This window comes from Eschrichtius robustus, chromosome 2 (assembly GCF_028021215.1).
Source record: "Eschrichtius robustus isolate mEscRob2 chromosome 2, mEscRob2.pri, whole genome shotgun sequence".
Taxonomy (NCBI): Eukaryota; Metazoa; Chordata; class Mammalia; order Artiodactyla; family Eschrichtiidae; genus Eschrichtius; species Eschrichtius robustus.
The window spans coordinates 11,783,028-11,806,706 of record NC_090825.1 but is presented as its reverse complement, the minus strand read 5'-3'; the positions used below and the strand labels follow the sequence as shown (position 1 = coordinate 11,806,706).

The following is a 23,679-nucleotide window of genomic DNA, read 5'->3' as shown; positions in this document are numbered from 1 at the left end:
CCCAGATATTTGAAGAATATCTGGATTTTGATGTTCAGACACTTGTACAATGAGTGAGTACCACAGGTTATGTTTGATCATCCACTGGTAGTTTCATTTCCATGTTTCTGTTTGTTTGCTTCTCTTTGACCTGTTATGCTTTGATGTATTTTGTTTTAGTTCCTTAGCTTCCCTGATCTGGACCCAACACCAGCAATGCTGTAGGGATAATTAAAATCAAATATTGTCTCTTTTCTGTAGGAAAAATGATACATGCATTTTTCACTGAGCAAATGACTACCACATTTACCTTGATGCTGCCTGCATTTTAGAACACCTATTTCCTTCACCTCCCATAATAGGAAGAAAATGAACACTTTGAATTCTATGGTGGATTTGTGGAAAGGTTTCTAATTCCACAATGCTGAATTGTTAAAATGGCGTGGCCTGTGAATGATCTCATGTCACTAATACAAAATGAAAATCCCGGTGGGCAATTGCTTTTCCTAATTCTGTTTGATTTTCTGAGAGCAGATACCATTATTCAAAGCACATATGAAATCATGCACCTGGGCATTTAAATTTGGGATTGAATCTCCTGCAGACCTGAGCTTGAAAAAAAAAGGCTTCAGGGAATTAGCGTTTTCCCAGCAGTGGATCTGATAACGCTGAAAAAGGGTTTGTGAACCCTACTGTCAGTCACAGAACTCAGTTGTTTTAAAGTGCCAGACAAGGGAAATAGATTTGATTAAGGAGATTTCTATTCCACAGACAAGGTATTTGAAGATTCTAATAGACAAAAATGAATCATGTGTTACGAGATGATTTGTAAGTTTTCTAAGTTGTTCTTCTGGTTTGTGCTATTTGGCACTGCAAGTAAGCAGTGCCCAAGAAATGTCTTAGCTGCTTGCTTTGGAAAAATAAAATCCAATCTGTCTGAAACCTAGAAAGGAAAGCTCTCTTTTACCATCACTGTGCTCTTTCTTATACATCACTCATTCATTCTTCCTTTGGGTTTCATTGCTGCTTTCCATGTTAGGTACAGAATTCTTGCACATGGTGGCAGATGGGAAGCACCGGATAGGGGAGGTCGCTGAAAGTAGCCATAAGCCAATAGTGACAAGAGTTGGAGGATAAATGCCCCGGCTCCCTCACCTCTCAGGTGGGATAACTCTGAGGCTCGCCCGACTCCATCTCCTAACAGTTCCCAGCAGCACTGAGCCCCAGTCGTCTGCAGGGGTAACCTGCTCACGAACACATCATGCACTGCCTTCCTTCTCTTCTTCATATCACACTTCCAGTCCCCACCCAGTACTTTTTGGGGTCACCTCACAAATAAACTACTTGCCCTTGAAACCTTGTTTCCTGGTCTGCTCCTACGGGAGCCCAGCAGAAGCCAGGGAAGGAGGAGGAGACTGAAAGGAAGGCAGATGTCAGAGCGTGGAGGGCTGGGATTCTCAAAGCATGGTCCATGGAACCCCGGTGTTGCCTGAGACCCTTTCAGGAAGTATAAGTCAAATCAAGTTTTCATAACAGTGCTAAGATGGTATTTGTCTTTTTCACCATTGTGATATGTCACTGTCAAAATGGAAATCAAGGATGGATAGGAAAAATATCCCATGCTCTTGGATTGGAAGAATTCATATTGTTAAAATGGCCATACTACCCAATGCAGTCTACAGATTTAATGCAATCCCTATCAAATTACTCAAGGGTGGGTAAAACCAGTGGGGCTTTAGCACAAATCAAGGCTGAACTAGGAGTCATACATATATATGAGTTTCACTTTAAAATGTCCTTGATGAAGCTGTAAAAATGATTACTTCTTACTAAGGCTCTTCTTTTGGGTATAGTTTTTTTAAAAATTCTGTGTAATGGAATGGGAAATACACATAAAGTGCTCTGTGTTCTCCAGCTCCAATGGTTGACTTGAGTTGTGAGCTGAACTAGCCTCATGCTTCACAAAGCGCTGTTTTTACTTGAAAGAATGACTGGCAGATGATCTAACTATGATTATTCAGACTTAAATACTTGCCAAATGTTTTCTCAAAAATGAACAAAGTAATATTTTTTGTTGCCAATAATAAAATGTGAGCGTCCAAGTGAAAACTAGACTTTTGGAAAACTTCTGTCATAGTTAGGTTGAGAGTTTCCTTAATACTTCAAGATTTTTCTGATGAGATGGGTGGTGATATTGAGAAGTGTTTTGTGATATTGTATAAATATGCTGTGACAACATTTGCAAGATCTGCCTAACTCAGCCAATGTTTTCCAAATGACCAATGTGTGATGGTTCAGCCTCTTGTATGGGTGAAAGATCCATTCAAAGAGCAAGATAGTCCAGTGGATTTTAATATAATAGTATATGAGAAAGTCACTGATACGATTTTGTGTTCCACATGGCAACTAACCGCTAAGAAATGACCACATGCCGAGGTTTGGTGCAATATCAAAAAAGAATATCTACAATGATCTGAAATGCCTATTAAACATTCCTCTGGTTTCCAACTGCATGTCTGTGTGAGGACGGCTTGTCTTCAGATTTATCAACATAATCTATCACAACAGATTGAATGCAGATGTGGGAATCTAGTTGTCTTCTATTAAGTCAGACACTGAAAAGATTTGCAAAAATGTAAAACAGTGCCACTCTTTTCACTAAAAATGATTTGTTTTGGAAAATAGAGTTAGTCTTCATAACCTGATTTGTGTTAATCGTACGTGTTATTTGTATTAATTATATTAACATGTAATAGCTTTATTATTGTTATTTAAAAATACATTCATAATTAAAATAACATCTTCTCGGTTTACATTTCTAATATGGTGAGTGTTGGTAGATGTAACCCACAGACATAAAAATCCTTTGAGGTCCTTTTACAAGTGTAAAGGGATTCCACGATTAAAAAGTTTGAGAACTGCTGATGTGGAGCTTTGCCCGTTGCAGGATTTTAGATATTCTCACCAATTCGGCGGGGAGCCCCTGAAGAGTTTTAAGGAGGTAAGTTCCAAGTTGAAGCAGATCTTAAAAATCATTAACCTTGAATGTGTGTTTGTGTGTGTGATGAAAAGGTTAACAACTTCTGCAGCTCTGGGAGGCGAGCGGGTTTGCAGTCTGTTCCATCAATCCCTCTAGCGAGAGACACCTACTCCAGCAGGTGCACACAGGGGCCCAGCGCCCTGGTAAGGGAGGCTTCCTTTCTTGTCTTCAACGGACTGCATGCAAGTCACCGAGGCATGCAGAAAGCATTCGATTCAGAAAGCATTCTGTTAGGCCACTTAGCAGATACCCGCAAGGCATGTTGTGGTGTAGGCTGATGAAGGGCACTGAAAAAGACCGAAGTCCTTGGATCCTTGCAAAGCCTGGGGTCTGAGAGGGGTTGGCTGAATCTGCTCTCTCCCGTCCTTCCCTGGTCTGACTCGCTTTGACCTCATGATACTGTATCCTCCTATATTTCTCCTAACCTTTCTCTTTGCTCTGGAGGGTGGAGTCCAGTTGAGCCCAAGGAGGGCGAGAAGGAAGATTTAAATTGGGGAGCGGGAGACCGGGGAGGAAAAAGAAAAGGAAAAGAAGAGAAAGGCATTCTAGCTGAGTCCAACATTCTTAATGTGTTAAGAGCCCCTTGTTCACTCTCCCAAGCTTGCCTGGCTTCTCTAACTCTGGGGGGTTCCTGGCGAATTTAGAAAACAGTGTTTAATGTGGTGAGTGGGGAAGAGAACATTTGTCTCGCTGAGCAGAGGTCAGGCCTCTGCAATTCCTCCAGGCAGCAGCGGGAGAATAGAGGGAATTGTTGTAATACGACCAAGGTCACGTAGAAGTGAAGGCTAAGGTTCGGGATGACAGCGAAAGAGGGGGACAAGGGACCAGGCCACATGCAGCAAGCCTCCTGACGGCACACGCAGAGCCTCACCGCCTCTGCCCACCACGCTTCGTACCTGGAGGGGCTCCTCCTCCGCCTTGCCTCCCTTCAGGGGGCCAGATGGTCCCTCTGGGAAGGACCAATCCCTTTTCGCATTGTTTCAAAAATCCTTTCAGTGATAAGTAACAGGCTGCTTCTTTCCTTTACTACTGTGGGTAGTAAATGGGAAGCAAATAAGTGCTCGTGGTCCCCAGGAAGGAATGTATAAATGGTGCATGAGAGCTGGGCCTCCTTCCTCCGGGAGAGCTGTTTATCGTAGGGCATCGGCGTCCTGGCGGAGGTTTTCTCCAGGAGCACGCAACTTACATGCGTGTCCGTGAAAAGCTGGCACCTCCAGCGAGGCTCTGGTCTGGACCTTGCAGCCGGGAGCTGTTTTCTTTCTCTCTTCCAGGAGTGGTGCTGAACTCCTGGCACCATCTTGCAGCACTGGTATCGCAGTGGAAGCATGAAGCCTCCAGGATATTTTTTTGAAATTCATTCCTTTCTCTCTGATCCCTTTCCCCTTTGGGGAAAGTCCCCAAAGAGATGTTTCTGGTTTGAGTTTGCCCCTTCATCTCCTTTCCAGGCTTAATAACAGGAAAAGGGCTCATTAGCTCTGGTGGTATCCACAATATAGACAATTTTAGCAAAATGGTCTGGTTTTGGAGATTTCGCTTTTTTTTTTTTTTTTTTTTTAATTCTGAGAGATTTTGCTTTTTGAGACGTTGCAAAGTATTCAGAAGAGTTTCTCCGAAATGGAACGTGTTCCTTTGGCTCAGACCCTTTAAAGTCCTGATGTGAAGCGATTGTAAGTCGGGAAAATGATTCCTTTTCCTTCCCTTCTGTTTGGCTGCACAACTCTATCTCCAACAATTTCCTCAAACCTGTTTCCTCCTCTCCCTTCCTAGCAGTTCAGCCCTGTTGCAGATCTTCACCGTCTACCTTCTGGGTGATTTGTACGGCATCTCAACAGATCTCCTAGTCTCCTGAATTGCTTTTCTCTATTCTGTCCACTCATTTTACCCCCTCCCTCCATCTCCCTCCCCACGCTTTGTGGCTTCTTGTTGCCTGAAGAACGAAGCCTGGACTCGTGAACCGGGGATCACAGAAGACACTGTGGATGCCCATCAAATATCCACGTGCTCCTCCACATTTCCCAGCCTCCCTTGCTGTTAGGCTGGGATCATGTGACAAGGTTTTGGTCATTTGGGAGACGGATGAAAAGGGATAGAAGCCACTTCCAGACCTGGCCCTTAAACACATCCCATGGTATCCTCCAGTTTTCTTCTGTCCTTCTGGGATGGCTTCATAGCTATGTGTGTGTTATGGGATGTATTGTGTCTCTTAAAAGCTGTGTTGAAGTCCTAACCCTCAGTAGCTTTGAAAATGGCCTTATTTGGAACTAGAGTCTTTGCAGACAGAATCAAGTTAACATGAGGTCACTGGAGCAAGCCCTAATCCAGTATGACTGTGTCCTTATAAGAAGAGGGGAATTTGGACACAGACAGACACAGAGGGGAGAAGGGCATGTGAAAGTGGAGGCAAAGAATGGGATTATGCTGTCACAAACCAAGGAACACCTGAGGCTACCAGAAGCTGGAAGAGGCAGGGAAGGATCCTTCTCTACAGGCTGAGGAGTGAGTATGGCCCTGCCAGACCTCGATTTCAGACTTCTAGCCTCCAGAACTGTGAGACAATACATCTCTGTATGCATACATCAATACATCTCTGTGGATTTTCATGATACATTTTTTTACAGCAGCCCTAGCAAACTAATATAGTGTGCTACACAGAGTAGTTTCTGGATGGAGGAGGCTGCTTGGCCTGCTTCAGGCTTTTTGTGAATGAGAAACAAAACCTCACTGTGACAAGCCATGGAGATTTAAGACTTTAGTTGTTACTGCAGTGCTGTCTGGCTTATCCCGATACTTAAGCACATGAGTAGGCCCCGACTGGCCTTTTCAGCATCATCTGTCACCCGATTTTCCAGTGATATACTTTATGCCTTTGGGATTTAAACTCTTTCTGTCTGAAATGTTCCTCCTTCCCTTTTTTGTCAGGAGAAATCATATGCTGTTAAAGCCCAGCTTTAAAGCCCATCACTTGCTCTGGAGACATGTTAGATGTATCAGTTACCTATAGCCACCATAGTGCTATGTAATAAATGACCCTAAAACTCAGTAACATCTAATAACATGCTTCCATGGGCGTACTTGGTGTTGGCTGGTCTAGTCTGGGCTCACCTGGCCTTGCCTTCTAGCTGTGACTTAAGTCCAGACTGCTTTACATGTGTCTTATCCTCCTTGGACCAGTATCACCTACCCAGGACATGTTTTTCTTATAGTCATGGCAGAAGCACAAGAGTGTAAGCCCAACCACGCAATTACATTTTAAGTTGCTACTCATGTCTTGTCCATTAACATACCTTTTTCCAAATTAAGTCCCATGGCCCAAGCCCGACAAATATGGGATGGGGAAAGTATACTTTGCTCATGGAGGTTGGGTGCGTGTATGACTATTGACTGAGTAATCATTTGATCTAATCTATCATTTAACCTTTCTAAATCTCTATTTTTCTCATCAGTAAAATGGAGACAATAGTAATTACCTCACTGTATTGTAGTAAAAATTCAATGAGACATTGTAATGTGATGTACACAGGGTAGCAGGATTTCCTGAGACGGTGGCTGTGATCATCATCAAAAGGACTGTTGTAGCCTCCGGACGGGAGGAGATATTAAGGCATCATTTAATACTTTCAAGTGTAGAGAAGAGTTGCAAAAAGAGTACAAAGAACTTTTGGGTGCACTTCACCCAGATTCACCAGCACTTAACATTTTGCCACATTTGCCTTTCCTGCACCATTTCAGAGTTAGATGCAGATAGCTTGCCCCCAGTTTTTTATGGAGGTGTCTCTTGACTGGAATAGGGTATTATAGCTCAGTCTTTAAAGAAGGAGCTTACAGTGGGAAGTGACAGTTTCTACTAATCAGCTTGGGAACTGAGATGGGAGAGGCTCCTGTGTGGTGCCTTTGGGCGCTGACATCCCCTTGTTTCTTTTAGACGAAAGCTCAAATGCTAACCTAGACCATTTTGTAAAAATAAATATTTTCCTATGTTGCTACGCAGTTTTTTAAAAGATATTTATTTATTTATTTTATTTTTGTCTCTGTCGGGTCTTAGTTGCAGCACGTGGGATCTTTTGCTGCAGTGCATGGGCTTGTCTCTAGTTGTGGCGCGTGAGCTCCGGAGTGCATGGGCTCAGTAATTGTGGCACACGGGCTTAGTTGCCCCGCGGCATGTGGGATCTTAGTTGCCTGACCAGGGATCAAACCTGTGTCCCCTGCATTGGAAGGCGGATTCTCAACCACTGGACCACCAGGGAAATCCTGTAACCTAGACCATTTGATGAAAGAAAAAAACCCACTCTCACCTAAATATAAATCCAGCAGGAACAACTAGTTGGGGAGTATGCCTTTGGTCAGTGGGCTCTGGCTCTCTGGAGTTATTCAAAAGGATCCGCGCAGCCAGGTGTGGATGGGAATTTTCCTAGCGAATTGTTCTAACCCATAGCCCTGATCATGTTGCTCACCTGATTAAATGCTTCAAAGGCTTTCAACTCAGAGAAACAGAGAGAACGGTGGTTGGCAGGGGTTGGGAGCGGGGGGGGGAAATGGGGAGATGTTGGTCAAATGTGGCAAACTTCCAGTTATAAGACGAGTAAGTTCTGGGGATCTAATGTACAGCATGGTGACTATAGTTAACAATACTCCAGTGTATACTGACACCTGGCTAAGAGAGTAGATCTGAAGTGTTCTCACCACACACACACAAGGGTAACTATGTGAGGTGTTGGGTGTGTTAATTTGCTTGATTGTGGTAATCATTTCACAATGTGTATCATGTTGCATACCTTAAGTATATACATTTTTTGTTTGTCAGTTATACCTCCATAAAGCTGATAAAAAAAAAGGCTTCCCGCTAATCAAAGGATGGAGGGAAATGTCCCAGTGTGGAGTGCAGGCAGCGCCTTCCAGGTCACGGTCCCATGTTCTCCACGTGCCTTTGTGCTCTGCACAGGCTGGCCTCCAAATGTGGAGTTTCTATCTCTTCCTTTTCCATCTGGAACACTTGTCCCTTCCCTCTAGGGTCCAGCAAACCATTACTTCCTGTGTGAAACCTTGGCCGGCTCCAGGCAGGGTCACACTGGCATCTCTGCTCCATAACCAAGGACTCCCAGCTGATGGGAGCCTGGTTCCCTACACTGCCTCCCTCTCCAGGGCTGAGCCCTGGCTGGAGACTGTCTTCTTTCTTTTTTAAAATAAATTAATTTATTTTTGGCTGCATTGGGTCTTTGTTGCTGCGTGCAGGCTTTCTCTAGTTGTGGCGAGCGGGGGCTACTCTTCGTTGCAGTGGGCAGGCTTCTCATTGCGGTGGCTTCTCTTGTTGCAGAGCACGGGCTCTAGGCGCGCAGGCTTCAGTAGTTGTGGCACCCGGGCTCAGTAGTTGTGGCTCGCAGGCTTCAGCAGTTGTGGCTCGCGGGCTCTAGAGCGCAGGCTCAGTAGTTGTGGTGCACGGGCTTAGTTGCTCTGCGGCATGTGGGATCTTCCCAGACCAGGGTTCGAACCCGTGTCCCCTGCATTGGCAGGCAGATTCTTAACCAGTGCGCCACCAGGGAAGCCCTGGAGACTGTCTTCTCATCTTCCTGTCTCCCAAGCTGTGCCTGACACAGAGTAGATAGGCAAGGAATTGCATAAACAAGTCAATACGTGGACAGATGCTGCAAGATATACTCTCAAAAATAAAAATTTATGAGTTTTTATGTAGTGGGAGGGCTTAAATTGCTTCCTCAGCTATCAGCTAAGTCACATGGGTGTTAGAAAGAAACTGTGGTCCACTGTAGCCATTCCCTCTGGATGGCTAAGGAAGAAGTGGTGTTCCCATCTAGGAATTCCTTCCCAGCACTTCCTGGAAAATTTCTATGTTTTTCCAAAATTCCCGAATCCTGAGGATAAATCAGACAAGCAATTGGGAAAATGGGAAAAACAATAATTCTCCTGTGAGAATGAAAGCTTAATTATCAACCTGGAGACATAACTAGTTAGGAGTCCCTGACATCAGGTCAAAAGTAAGAGCAGGAAGCAATGACAAGCGGAAGGGTCAGGACATTTCAGGAAACAATGACAAGAGCGCTTAGGACGGAAGTGGTCACAATCTACTCAGTCAGTCTTGCTTGTAGCTGTTGTGTGTGTGTGTTCATGGCCCTGTCTCTTGCTAATGGTGACTCATTCTTGCAAATCAAAGAAATACTAATAAATCCATATGCATAGTGTACTTTATACAAATGTTGTGAGTAGGGTTATAAGAAACAGTAAGTTTGGAAGCCAAATAGGCCCTTAAACTGCAATTTTGACATGTGAGAGCAGTGCTGTAAACCTGGCTGAGAGGCTCGAACGTTAAGTCGTTTAAATACTATCAGATAGTATTTGGTGTTTTCCCGTGTTTGAATATCTGCTGTAGGTTACAGTTCTTTGTAAAATGGACAATAGTTTCATTGCATTAAAAAAAGGAAAGGAGCTTATGTTTCACTGTTTTTATGTAGCCACTCATTTAAAAACATGTCAACGGGGGACATCCCTGGTGGCACAGTGGCTGAGAATCTGCCTGCCAATGCAGGGGACACGGGTTCAAGCCCTGGTCCGGGAAGACCCCACATGCCGTGGAGCAGCTAAGCCCATGTGCCACAACTACTTAGCCTGCACTCTAGAGCCCGCGAGCCACAACTACTGAGCCCGTGAGCCACAACTACTGAGCCCACGTGCCACAACTACTGAGCCTGTGTGCCACAGCTACTGAAGCTCACGTGCCTTAGAGCCCGTGCTCCACAACAAGAGAAGCCACCACAATGAGAAGCCCATGCTCAACAACGAAGAGTAGCCCCTGCTCGCCGCGACTAGAGAAAGCCTGCATGCAGCAACAAAGACCCAACGCAGCCAAAAAAAAAAGAAAATAAAAAATAAAAACGTCAACAAAATGTTATAAAAAATATATATAATAGCATATGATTTTAGGAGTTCCTGAGAATTCATATTTCTCATTCCTGAATCTCAACAGCAAATATCTGTTGAGAGTTTAGGAACACTAAAGAAGCTTTGTCAGTTAATGTAGGGACCCTTAGTGGTTGGAAAACAAGCCAAGAAAGAAGCAAACAGTAATTACGTCACAGGAAGTAGGGTCAAAGTCATGGTAAAAGAAGGAGCTGACGGTCTTCACATGGATCAGGCTGGGAGGTTCTTGGAAGAAAACCGAGTTTTGTGCAGGTAAGTTATATCTGCCTCAGGTTCTTCAGGAGAAATCCGCCCCCAGCACCACCGGGGGAGCAGAGGGGCAGACGGAGGAGGAGAGGCAGAGCTGGATGGAGTGGCACTGTTTGGGCTCCCCCCACCCCAGGGTAACCCAGGAGTTGGGCTTGTGCCTCCCCTTGGTAGAGCCAGCAGGAAGCTTCCAGTGTCTGTGAGACCCATATAGGGGCTGGATGGAAGGGCTTTCTCCCTTGGAGAGGAGGGGGCTGTCCTGAAAGATGTGATGGGTGGGGAGGGCTTGAAGGAGAATGTGGTGACTTGGGTGCCAGGACAATCTCAGCCCCCCTGGAAGTCTGGGCAGTGAGGCCTCAGGTCAGCCTTTTGGGGTCCAGTGAGTAGCCCCAGGCTCTCCTGTTGTGGATTGTGTGTTAAACCAAGTTCCCATCCAGGCTGGAAATCTGAATTCAAGTGTTTCAAGGGGCTGGGGGCTTCCCTTGGGTTACATTTTTATTTATTACTTGGCTCAGATGCTAAGATCTAACTCTTGGTGGAAATACGGCGCCCTTTTCAGATGCATGGAAAATGCCTTTAGGGAGACCCCTCACTCAAACCTCTGTGCCCTTCTCAGATTCCTAGTAAAGTGGAAAGACAAAAATACTGTGACCTCAAGGAAGATATAATGCTATTACCACCAGGGAACAGAAGAATTTGCTTCAGAGCCAAACAATGGCCCATTTGCACAGACCAGGTAGAGTGAGGTCATGTCTGGCTTTGATCACTAACCCAAAAGTTTCATAAAGTCTCAACTATTTCCTGTGCACCAAAAAACTGTAGCTGTTATCATAGAGCCCTGGCTCTTAATGAGGCAGTGTGACGTAGAGCTGAGAGGCCAGTGTTTGGAGTCAGACAACACTAAGAATGAATCTCAGCTCTGCCATTCACTGCGTAACATGGCGCCTCCACTCATGCATCTTCTAACGTCTACCCCGCGGGCGGAGGGGTAGGATGGCTGAGGTGTCAGGCCGATGGCCCTTAGTGCAGGTTCTGCTTCCCAAGCCACACTGAATGCCTGGTAGCCTTTACATTTATGTGAAGAATGGGGTTCAAGGTTTAATCCCTTGCTTTGATTTAATCCAAATCAGTGGGTCGCATTGCTGTGGTCACATCACTGTAGAACAAAAAATTAGCTCACGTGGAGACTGGCTGTATGTTCCTAAGTATTAAAGCAGTTGATGAGCAATTAAAAACAGCTAAGATTTCAGGGGTTTCCAATAACGCTTGTCCAAAAGCTCAACCAATAGCAAGCTGGGACTGGAGCCATTTACAGAATTCTAGTTCTTATCCCAGGACCTGCTGTGTCTCTCCTCTTGGGTCTCCCGTGTTCTCTATCCCCACTCTCTCCCTTTTTCTTGGTTTCTTTTCACTTTCCTTATCTACCCTTTCTTCTCTTTAATGCTGTGTTTTACTTTTTCTCACCCCACCTTTTTTTCCTTCTCCTTATTCATACTTTGACCTGACCTCTGGTCAGGTGTTCATAATTTTGAGAAGTCTGTATTCTCTCTTCTGCAGCCTCTCCCTTCACCAGGAACAGTCAAATGTTGCAGGGATGGGGGACTGTTTCCCACTAGATTAACCCTTTATGTAGAGCACAAGAGAAACAACTCACTAAAGACTGACCACACTTTTCAAATTCCTCTGAGTTCGCTGAGGGTTTGAATGAAAGGAAATGCACACCCACAGGAAGCAGCGGGGCTGGCCCTTGGCAAGACAAGACGTAAATTATGTTCGTCTGTGCCTTTGGCAGTCCAGTGACCTTGGAGTGGGGTCCTCTGCCTTCCCCATGGCCCTGGGTCCATCCTCCCTGGTCTTTTAGCCCTTTCTGGCCCCTGATGCCCAGGAGTCCCACTTCATCTGGCTGTTTCCTATATCCCTCAGGTGCCTCCTGGCTACCCACTGATTGGTTCATCTGTTCTCCATCTTCACACTCAGAGAGCTTTGATGATAATCTAGCTTCCAGCCTGCTTCTTCAAAACTTTGTTCCATGCCCTTCAAGGACTCAGTTAGCTAATCTGCTAAACCAGGGCGGGCTTCTTAGAAGCAGAACACCTGCTTTCTGATGTCAATTCACCTGCCTTCTCGGGGCATGGCTGCAGCCCTGAGGGGATGAGGGTTATTAGAAAATAATAACCGGAAAGCTCTCTGCTCGAAAGGGTCTCCCCTCAGCCCACCTAGCTGCCATGTGCCACAAATTGGAAATTCATTTGCGTTTATAAATTTTCTCTTAAAATGAAACACCTCCTGGGAGGATTGGTCCTATACGTTGTTATTGCTTTAGTGTCTGTGATTATTATGATGTGGAGTCATCCATCAGAAACGATACTCCCACTACAATATTGCTGTTATGTGAAAGTTCCATCTACCTTAGTTATTCTTCATATGCGGTTTCCAGAAAAATGTTGTTGGGCAAGGGGAGGATTGTTATTTCTCTAAAATAATCTTCACCTTTTTAAGTGACCTTTAATGGGTCCATCATCCCTGAATTTCAAAGTCCTTCCTAATCTTATGTATTTTTGTTTAGCCTGCATTCTCACTAGCACGTGACAAATTTCCTTATCTAAATGCTGGTTTCTGGGTTGGCCATTGTGGCAAGGGATGTAATTTGGTGGCATTCTGGGTCTAAGGGCAGCTTTGATGGCGGGGGAGGCACATGATTTATGAGGCAACCCAAGAGCTCCTCCTAAATCACGCTCTACCACTGAGCCTGCATGTATCCCTGCGATAGCAACAGTGTTCATTCATGGGCTTAGACCTTTTGGAAAGAACGTGAAGGAGCTTCAGTGGTCATGTAGCTCCATGCCTTCATTTGTTTTTATAGAGGGGAAATCCAAGGTCCTCTGAGGTTGGGTTTCTGGCTAAACTCACCCAGATGCAGTGCTGGGTCTAAAACTCCAATCTCCTAACTGGAGAGTGTTGCGTTTTCCACCCCATAACACCTTGGTTGAGTAGGGATTGTGCACAATCAGTGACCACAGTCGTCAGACAAATACCATCTGGGAGGAGTAATACCTGAGATGGTTGCTATCTACCCCTCAGCTGCCTGGTGTTACTGTAGGAAAGGAAAAGGAAAGTCAGAAGTAGGACCACTCCTGGGAATGACCTACTGTATCTAGAGCAGCACGGTCCAGTAGAAACACAAGGCAAGTCACATGTGTCATTTAAAATTCTCTAGTAATCCAGTGGTTGAGAATCTGCCTGCCAATGCAGGGGACACGGGTTCGAGCCCTGGTCTGGGAGGATCCCACATGCCGCGGAGCAACTAGGCCCGTGAGCCACAACTACTGAGCCTGTGCGTCTGGAGCCTGTGCCCTGCAACAAGAGAGGCCATGACAGTGAAAGGCCCGCGCATTGCGATGAAGAGTGGCCCCCGCTCGCCGCAACTAGAGAAAGCCCTCGCACAGAAACAAAGACCCAACACAGCCCAAAATAAATAAATAAATTTATTTAAAAAAAAAAATCTCTAGTAGCCACATTTAAAAAGTAAAATAATTCTTTAAAAAAGTAAAGTAATTTAAATAATATATTTGAATTCTAAGTATATATTAATTACTTAATTTTAATCAATATATTTTATTTAATCAGACATACCTGAAATACAATTTCAATATAAAAATTATTAATGAGCTATTTTGCTTTTTTTTTTTTTGGTACTAAGGCTTCAAAATCTGGAGTGTATTTTACACATTCAGCACAACTCAATTAGAACTAGACACATGTCAGGTGGCTATTGGTACCATATGGGCCAGTGCAATTCCACTCTATACTTAGTCACTCTATCTGGTCTCCTCTGTTTGCTGTACTGGAGTATGCGGCCCCATAATCTGGGAGGTTCAGGGAAATCACCCTGATTCTTCATCTCCTATAAATAAGGGGATCATATAATTTATTAAGCAAACCAAGACACTGTTTAGGATGAGAGGAGGGGGCACTCTTAAAAGCTGTGCCAGACAACAGGCATATACTAGCACTCAGCCGGCAGACCAGGACATGTGGTCTCCTAGTTATAAACAGACTACCATCAGAGGAGGCCCTGGATGCCAAGGTTGCTGTGGGAATCACTGGGTAGCCCTGGGTGGCCGATGGGCAGAGATGGAAGACACGTGAATGAAGGCAGTGACGAGGCATCGAGGAGCGTCTGGGCAAAGTACTTGTGATTTAAGCCAGGATGAAGGAGGCACTAATCAACTGAGCAAGTACAAAAAAGAGGAAATGAGCTTAAACTGCACAATGTGAGATTTATATCCGACCCAAGCAGACCTCCCTGGTGCTGAGAAGGCATTTCTGAGACTGGGGACGCTAGTGTCTTCTAGAGACTTTAAAAGCAGAAGGCTAGTGCCTTCTGGGGACTTGAAAATTCACTTTATCCAAGGCAAAGACCGACCTGCTGCAAAGAAAGAAGATAAAATAATTAGCGGATGTCTGAGTCCCTTCAGCACTAGATCCCACGACAAGATTTAGCTATTGGTTGTAGGAAATGTTCCAAAGATGAAGAAAAAGTTTTAGCCAGATAAAATTTTGTTGCAAACATTTGTTAAAGTGCAAACCTTGAAGAAAATAAGAAAAAAAAAAACCAACATACATTTTGATGACTATTGGTACGGTAGAAAGAAATGATTCTCACATTTTATCTGTGTAAGGTTTAAGAATTACAGCGAGAAGGAACCTTTCCTAGCAGCTTTTACTCACAAATATTGTTTAAAAAAAAAACAAGCAGCACTACGGTTTATCTTGATCATCCTGATGTTCAATCATCTGAAGTAGCTGATGATATTTCATGTGTTACATTAAACCAGATATTTTCAGCTATAAGTTAATTTCCATTGTAAAGTAATACCAAAGCAAGCATCTATATTATGCATTATAATATTCAACAGGGAGTAGATCTCAGTGGTGAAAACTGAGTCTTAGAGTCAATTAGTGTGGCCGATAACAAAAATAACAAAACGTAGTTCTATGATTCTACGAACAGGCAAAAAGAGGAGTGAGTGTGTGTATTTATGAGTGTGTATATGCACACATGAGATGTATTTTCATACCCAAAATATTTTTGGCCTTTATTTTAAAGTCAACTTTGGTAAGGTATAATTTACATGCAACAAAATGCATCCATTTTAGACAAATGTATACACATGTGTTACCACCACTACAATCAAAATTTAGGGAGGTTCCATCACACCGGAAAGCTCACTAATGCCCTTTTCCCACAGCCTCAGGTAACCGTTTTTCCTTCATGGCCCCTAAACTGTGCTGAGGCACCCCGGGACACCACAGCAAACCCACCATGGGCATTTACAATTTCCGAGGGAAACACGAGACTTCTGTTCAACACCTCGGGAACCCCTATTATGGAGTTGTTTGGACCTAACCTCTAAATAAATAGAACCTTGGGTATTTTGGCTTAGGTGCCATGAAAAAATTACTGAGACACTAATAATAGCGTTTTCGAGGCTCATCCATGTTTTCGCATGTATCACTATATCATTCCTTTATAATGGTGTGAAGTATTTTAATGCCACACAATTTCTCTAAAGAAAGCTGCTATGAACGTTCATATATAGATCTTTTGAGTACATATGTTTGCATTTTTCTTGGGTAGAAATCTAGAAGCAGAATTTCTGGGTCATATGTTAAGTGTATGTTTAATTTTTTCAGAAACTGCCAAACTGTGTTCCAAAGCACAATTTTACACCTCCCGTTGCTCTACTTCCTTGACAACATGGCATAGCCAGTCTTTTAATTTTAGCCATTCTAGTGGGTGTATGGTGTTAACTCATTGTGTGTGTGTTTTTTTTTAACATCTTTATTGGAGTATAATTGCTTTACAATGGTGTGTTAGTTTCTGCTTTATAACAAAGTGAATCAGTTATACATATACATACATCCCCATACCTCTTCCCTCTTGCGTCTCCCTCTCTCCCACCCTCCCTATCTCACCCCTCTAGGTGGTCACAAAGCACAGAGCTGATCTCCCTGTGCTATGCGACTGCTTCCCACTAGCTATCTAGTTTACATTTGGTAGTGTATATATGTCCATGCCACTCTCTCACTTTGTCCCAGCTTTCCCTTCCCCCTCCCCATATCCTCAAGTCCATTCTCTAGTAGGTCTGCGTCTTTATTCCCGTCTTGCCCCTAGGCTCTTCATGACCATTTTTGTTTGTTTGTTTTTTAGATTCCATATATATGTGTTAGCATACGGTATTTGTTTTTCTCTTTCGGACTTACTTCACTCTGTATGACAGACTCTAGGTCCGTCCACCTCACTACAAATAACTCAGTTTCGTTTCTTTTTATGGCTGAGTAATATTCCATTGTATTTATGTGCCACATCTTCTTCATCCATTCATCTGTTGATGGACACTTAGGTTGCTTCCATGTCCTGGCTATTGTAAATAGAGCTGCAATGAACATTGTGGTACATGACTCTTTTTAAATTATGGTTTTCTTTTAATTTGCATTTTCCCAATGACTAATGATGTTGAGAATCTTTTCATGTGCTTATTGACAATTTGTATATCCTCTTTAGTGAAGGCATTTGAAATCTTTTGCCCATTAAAAAAAAAAAAAACTAGTTTGACTTCTTATGATTAAATTGTAAACATTTTTTTGTTCTTGAGACAAGTCCATTGCTTCTCCCGATCTGCAGTTTGACTTTTCATTGTCTTAACTGTACCATTCAAAGAACAAAAGCTTTCAATTTTGATGAAGTCCATTTTATTAATATATATATTTAAATGATTTGTGCTTTTTTGTGTCCTAAGAGCTTTTTGTCTACTTCAAGACCACAAAGATTTTCTCCTACTTTTTTTCCTCGATATTTTACAGTTTTAGCTTTTACATTTAGGTTTGTGACCTATTTGAGTTCGTTTTTGTATATGGTGTGAGGTAAGATTACAGGTCCATTTCCTTTTTTTAATGGATATCCAATTGTTCAAACAGCATTTCTGTGGGGAAAGACCATCCTTTCCCCATTGAATCACCTTGGCATCTTTGTTAGATATTAATTGGCCATGTATATGTTGGTCTATTTCTGGACCCTCACTTCTTTTTCATTCATCTTACAACTATCCTTTGCCAATACCATACTGTTGATTACTGTAGCTTTATAGTAGTCTTGAAACCTAGGTAATGTAAGTCCTTCAACTTTGTTCGTTTTCAAAATTTGTTTGGCTGACTTATAAGTCCTTTGCATTTTTATATAAACTGTAGAATCAATATGGCATTTCTATAGAAAAGTCTGCTGGAATTGATAGGCTCTTCCTTGAGGCTGTCAGGCCAGCTCTCGGTGTTTGTCAGCCTCAGGAGTAATAAAAATAAAATTAAAACTATTGATGATATTACCCCCAAATAGGCAGAGATTAAAAGGCCAATAATAAAGTTGGAAGACAGTGTGTGTGAGGTAGAAAAATCCCACAGCCATGGGGGCCAAAATGTCCTGGATTCATGTCCCCCATTTTCCCCACTTTCTGATTGTGTGGCATTAGGGCAAGGGATCAAAAGAAGGATTTTGTAGTTTGCCATGAGGATTAAGGAGGATCTCACCAGCTACCTTCTGGATATAAAGGTACCTCACATTCAACGGATCGAAAAAGGAACCCCCTATTTTCCCTCTCCCGCCAGCTTTCCTTTGGTCTTTTCTCTTAGTGACCTAACTCTACCGCCCACCATCCATTCTAGCACAAAAGTGCTCTTCATAGCAGCCTAGAATCTTTGGAACATGCTGTTCACATTTTGATTTTCTCCCAACATAGAAATCAAAATATAAAAACGAAAACCAGGGACACCTCCCAGCCTCCTTTGCTGCTAGGATGCAGACATGTGACTGAGAGTCCACCAATCAGATTCACCAGCAGGGACTCTGAATCAGGAACTGTGTGAGCAAAGAGGCAGGATAGAGCATCTCCATTTTGCTGGCACAGGCAGTGTCCTTCCAGGGTCTCCTTGCCACCTTCATCAGGGATTTGTTCCTCAGCCTAGACCTGATCTACTCTTCCTTCCAAAGATTCTCTTAGGCACTTAATTCTGCCTTGTAATCCTCTTCTTTTCAAACGAACTAGAGCAGAGTCCGTTGTTACAATTCAAAACCCAGAGCAATACCCTAGAAGTGATACACATTAAAGCACTGAAGCCACACGGCCAGCCCTGACCCTCTCTCTCTCTGTCACCACTGTAGCCAGTCAGTCACCAAGTCTTACTGATTCTGCCCCCACCCCTGCCCAGCCACAACAGCTTCTGAATCCGTCTGCTTCTGTCCCCCACTCTCCCAGCCCTGCTCAAGCCACCGTGTCTCTCATCTGGACTGTGGCCATAGCCTCTACTGGGTCTCTCCTTCCACTCTCAGTTCCCGCCTTCCAGGCTCATCCTCACACTATATCCAGAGTCATCTTTGAAAAAAGGCAAATCTAATATTATCACATTCTGGCTTAAGACCCTTCTTGCTCTTAGTGTAAAGTTCAGCATCTTCACACTGGTTTACTCAGCCCTGCATAATCTGCCTCCTGCCTCTCTCATGAGATCCATCAGGTACCACTCTCTCCTCCTCTGCCTCCAGCTATACTTTCTCTCTGTCCCTCGAATGGGCCAGCTCTTTACTGTCTCAAGGCCCTCATTCACTGTTCCTTACACCTGGAATGTCTCATTGCCACCCAGCCAATCCTTCCTCACCTTTCAGATCCTAGCCTCCGTTTTGCACCTCAGTGATACATGGCATACTCTCCTTCTTCTCAGCACTTCCTACAGTTATAGTTAAATCAACCTATATTTGATCTAATAGTCGGTACAGCATAGAGTGTATAGCACATGTTTTGTAGCCAGACTGTAATATAGATCTGGTTCCTTCATTTTCTACATCTGTGACTTTGAACAAGTTATTTCATCTTTCCCTCCCTCAGTTTCCTCATCTGTATAATGGGCACAATATTAGCACTGTACCTATATCTAAGGTTTGTTGTACTTAGAACAGGGGTTGGTACACTTTCCTGTAAAAGGTCAGGTAGTAAATATTTTAGATTTCGTGCTCTCTGACTTAATTACTCAGCTCTGACGCTGTAGTGTGAAAGCACTATTATAGACAGTAATCCATACGTAAATGGGTGTGGCTATATTCCAATAAAACTTTGTTTACACAAACAAGTGGTAGGCCGGATTTGGCCTACGGACTGTAATTTGCCAACCCCTGGCTTTGAATAGACTTGGCACAAAACAGGTACTCAGTAAGTGTTAGCTGTTATCATGAATTATTTTATTTCTTTCTTTCCTGTTAGAATAGAAGCTTCATGAGGGCAGGGACTATGCCTTTCTTCTTTGGTGCTGTATTTTCAGCGCCCAGCTTGGTAAGTAGTACATAGTAGAGGCTCAATAAATGCACATTTAATAAATGAGTATGTCAAGAGCTTAACCCAGAACCTAGGGCCAAGCTGGTGCTCAAGAATTGTTGGATTTCTTCTTCTCCTTCTTGTTTAAGAATGGTACTATTAACTCATTCTTAATAGGGCATTTATTTAATTATTTATATTTTGGGCTGCGTCGGGTCTTAGTTGCGGCATGTGGGATCGTTTGTTGAGGCATGTGGGCTTCTCTCTAGTTGTGGTGTGTGGGTTTTCTCTCTCTAGTTGTGGTGCGCGGGCTCCAGAGCACGTGGGTTTTGGAGTTTGCAGCAAGCGGGCTCTCTAGTTGAGGCACGCAGGCTCAGTAGTTGCGGCATGCGGACTTAGTTTCCCTGTGGCATGTGGGATCTTAGTTCCCTGACCAGGGATCGAAACTGCATCCCCTGCATTGGAAAGTGGATTCCTTTTTTAAAATTATTTATTTATTTATTTATTTATTTATTTATTTATTTATTTATTTTTGGCTGTGTCTGGTCTTTGTTGTTTTCTCTAGTTGCGGCGAGCGGGGGCTACTCTTCATTGTGGTGTGTGGGCTTCTCATTGTGGTGGCTCTAGGCGCGTGGGCTTCAGTAGTTGTGGCACGTGGGCTCAGTAGTTGTGGCTTGAGGGCTCTAGAACACAGGCTCAGTAGTTGTGGCGCACAGGCTTAGTTGCTTCGTGGCATGTGGGATCTTCCCGAACCAGGGATGGAACCCATGTCCCCTGCATTGGCAGGTGGATTCTTAACCACTGCACCACCAGGGAAGTCCCAGAAGGCGGATTCTTTACCACTGGACCTCCAGGGAAGTCCCAGGACATATATTTCAAGGTTTGTTTTTTAGTAGGAATAGGGAACTTGATTTCCTTGGCATAGATTTTCAAGGGCAGACTTTCTGAGTTAAATAACATGACTTTTATGGCTCTCAATATCCGATAATAACATTATACATTATAATAGCAATAGCTAGAACTCCTAGATGCCAGGTGTTTTAATATAACTCTTTAATCTTCACCACAGCTCTATGAAGCAGATATTTCCCATTTATGGACAAAGAAACTGAGGTTTGGAAGGATAAGTATTTCATCAACTAGTAGTTGGCACAGCTGGAAATTGAACCCAGTGTCCTGGCTTCCAGTCTGATGCTCTTTCTACCAAGCTACACAGCTCCTCATGTTACCAGACTGATTTCCATAGGGGCTGACAGCATTGCTTCTTTACTAGTATGAGGTGTTATCATTTCCATAACAATGTCAAATGGCGCAGCTGCTGTGGAAAACAGTCTGGCAGTTCCTCAATAAGTTAAACATAGAATTACCATAAAATCCAGTGATTCCACCCCTAGGTATATACCCACATGATTTGAAAATAGGAGTTCAAACAAAAACATGTAGAAAATGTTCATAGCAGCATTATTCACAATAGCCAAAAAGTGCAAATAACCCAAATGTTCATTAACAGATGAGTGGAACAACCAAATAAATTATATTCATACAATCGAATATTACTCAGCCAAAAATGGAACAAAAGTCTGATATGTATTAAAACATGGAGGAATTCAGAAAACATGCTGAGTGAAAGCAGCCACATACTGTATGATCCCATGTATTTGAAATATCCAGAACAGGAAAATCCATAGAGACAAAAACCAGATTAAGGGTAGCTAGGGGCTGGGGGCAGGAGGAAGTGGGGAGTGACTGGTGATGGGGTTTCTTTTTGGAGGGATGAACATGTTCTGGAATTGTTACTGAACCAAACTTGGGTCTACTTGCCCACAAGCAGTAAAGCCAATGTCCTGGCACTGGGTTGTGGTGAAGGAGAGGGCAGCATCTATTGCAGGAGCCAAGCAAGGAGCCCAGGCAGCTAGTGCTAAAAAGGCGTGAACACTCCTGAAGGCTTTCAGGGAAAGATTTTTTAAGACAGGGTAAGAGAGGGGGTTGTGGGGTGTGTGATCAGCTCGTGGACACTCTTCTGATTGGCTGGTGGGAAGTAACTGGGAGTCAACGTCATCAACCTTCTGGTTCCGACCCGTCTGGGGTCTACGTGCTTGTGGGCAGCATACAGTTAACTTCCTCCACCCGGTGAGGGTTTCAGTATCTGCAAAACAGCTCAAAGGACATGGCTCAGCATATCATCTATAGCCCTTGCAGAGGAACTAAAGGTCCTTGACTTCGTTTAATGGCTAAACTACTATTATTTTGTCTTGCTTGACTGTTTTCCTTTCTTTCTGCATTTTCTCGCTTCTCTGATTAAATTTATTCTTTGACTAAAGTTTTTCTATAGACAAAGCCAGGCAGAGGACATGGGTGGGTGGGTGGGGCTGGGATCTGTCCTGGGAAGGCCCCATAGGGTCTTGCTCAGTTACAGAATTAGTGGTGATGGTTGTACCACAGTATGAATGCAACCTGTACACTTTAAAATGGTAAATTTTATGTTATGTGTCTTTTACCACAGGGAAAAAAAAAAAGAGTCCGTAACAAGTCTGGAATACAATAGGGAAATAATTTCTCCCAGAAATAGCAACATCTTGGTCCTACCACAACCTTTCTTACTCCTGCTCACCCTATGCTCTTTTCTTCTTCTTTTTCTTCGGAGAAATATTTAGCTTTCTCCCACATACACTTGGTGTCCAAACAGCCCACGGACAACCTCCGCCAACCTGAGAACAAGTGTGCAGCTTACTCCAGCAAAGCCTGGCTTATTCTTGTCTGTCCTGAGTAGATTTGCCAAGGCATCGGAAATAAATAAGCAAGCTTTCTGCTGAGACGCGAGGCTTTCTTGGAACCACAGGGTTTAGCTCTAAAATGCCCTGTGCGCCTCTTTGCTCAGTTTTCCTCCTGTGTCTGAGGGAGAAGAAGGACGGAATTCTATGGGCTCCTTCTGGAGCTGGCATCAACCTCCACCACAGTCTTTTGTCCAACCTGGAGTGTTTCCTTGGCAACCAAGTGAAGAGTCAGTCACTCACTTCTTACTAATGCTTGTTCAGTTTTGAACAGTTTGTCTTACTTGAAAAGAAACTGCAGAAGCTGCACTTTTGTTGCTGCTGTTTTTTTTTAAAACCTGGGTTCCTGCCAGGCTTTTAAAGGGACCATCTAGATTTCCCCTCCAAAGCTGGAATACACAGTTAACAGTCACACCAATTGTACCTAGTATGTGTCAGGCTTTACATAGAATCACTCAGTCCATCTGTGTGACAATCCAGGAAGTAGGTATAATTATTATTCCCATTTTACAGATGAGGAAGTGGAGGCACAGGAGGTCAAGTGCCTTGCCAAGGTCAACCAGTAGTACCATTTTTAGACTATATTGTAGAGTAATTTCTTCAAACCTGTATAGGGTACCTGCATCTTACGGGAGGAGCTTCAGCCTGAAGGGTGGACTCTTAGTGATGGAGTAGCAGGCACTGTTGCAGGTGGTGGGAGAGAGATTTAGGGGAAGGGGACCCTTCAGCAGAACTCCTCACAGCCCACCATCTGGGCATATAGAGCACCGCAAGTAGAATGTCCCTGTTTTGACTGGCCTTGGCTCATGACAGAGAGGTATAGAAAGCACAGACTCTGGGGTCAGGCCGAGCTGGGAACAGGTCCTGCCTCTATCACTGAGTCACTGGGCAAATGACCACGGAAGTTCCTGGCTGAGCCAGGAGGGAGTTTTTCTGAGGACACGCATGTCTGGAGAGAATTTTGGATTCGACTAGGGTTTCTCAACCTTGGCACTCTTGACAGAATTCTTTGTTGTGAGGGTCTGCCCCGTGCATTGTAGGATGCTGAGCAGTATCCCTGGTCTCCACACACTAGAGGCCGGTTGTGACAACCAGAAGTGTCTGTAGCCGAGGCCAGCTGTCCCCTGCGGAGGGGGGCAAGGTCATCTAACCTCTAGATTAGACCACCTAAAGCTTCTTCCCATTCAGAGATTATCTTGTGATTCTGTCGTATGCTCTCAACTTATAGAGTTGTTTTGTATAACATCACCCCCTTCACATGGTGGCATCAGAATTCAGGTCACCATTCAACCAGATTTCTGGAATTTGCCTTTTCCTCTCAGTGGGAACAACCTCCATGACATTCTTGCTCCATTTCCCC

At 43.8% G+C, this 23,679-nt stretch overlaps 1 long non-coding RNA gene across 1 annotated transcript in view; it reads left to right on the top strand.

The window, feature by feature from the left end:
- The first annotated feature begins 5,447 nt into the window (after positions 1-5,447).
- Positions 5,448-23,679, top strand: part of LOC137755881 (uncharacterized) — a 37,043-nt gene continuing 18,811 nt past the window's right edge. The window contains exon 1 of the long non-coding RNA XR_011072119.1: positions 5,448-5,515. This is a non-coding gene — a long non-coding RNA (uncharacterized lncRNA). The remainder of the gene's footprint in view (positions 5,516-23,679) is intronic.